This window comes from Ixodes scapularis, unplaced genomic scaffold, assembly GCF_016920785.2.
Source record: "Ixodes scapularis isolate PalLabHiFi unplaced genomic scaffold, ASM1692078v2 PGA_scaffold11__112_contigs__length_91849675, whole genome shotgun sequence".
Lineage (NCBI taxonomy): Eukaryota > Metazoa > Arthropoda > Arachnida > Ixodida > Ixodidae > Ixodes > Ixodes scapularis.
In genome coordinates this window covers 12877705-12878119 of record NW_024609837.1, presented here as the reverse complement: position 1 = coordinate 12878119, position 415 = coordinate 12877705, and positions in this window count along the sequence as shown.

Below are 415 nucleotides of genomic sequence, written 5' to 3'. Positions count from 1 at the left end.
GCTTGACGTTGATTGGCTGGTGATTGTGCGATCCTTCAGGCGCCACCGCTCGTCCGCCAGACGGTGGTTCAGTGTTGCCACTCCTACTGATTTATCAGTATAGATCTACTGATTTTTTCAGATTTCTGCTGATTCAGTTTTAATACCACCGAATCTATTGATTTTGGTCCTTTTTGCCTACACGTGGTCCAAAACTACTACTATTTCCTCCAAGGCGCGCCCTCGAGTAATTTCGGCGCACGTCGGCGGGTCATTTCGTCTGTGTGTGCGTCTCTGTGTGTGTGTGTGTGTGTGAGTGTGCGCGTGCACGTGTGTGTGTCTGTAGGCGTTGTGAAAGGATTAGAGGGGTGAAAAAGAGAGGAAATAGTGTACACGTGCAGGGGATAGTTAAATTAAACGCGAATGGGTTGGTCTA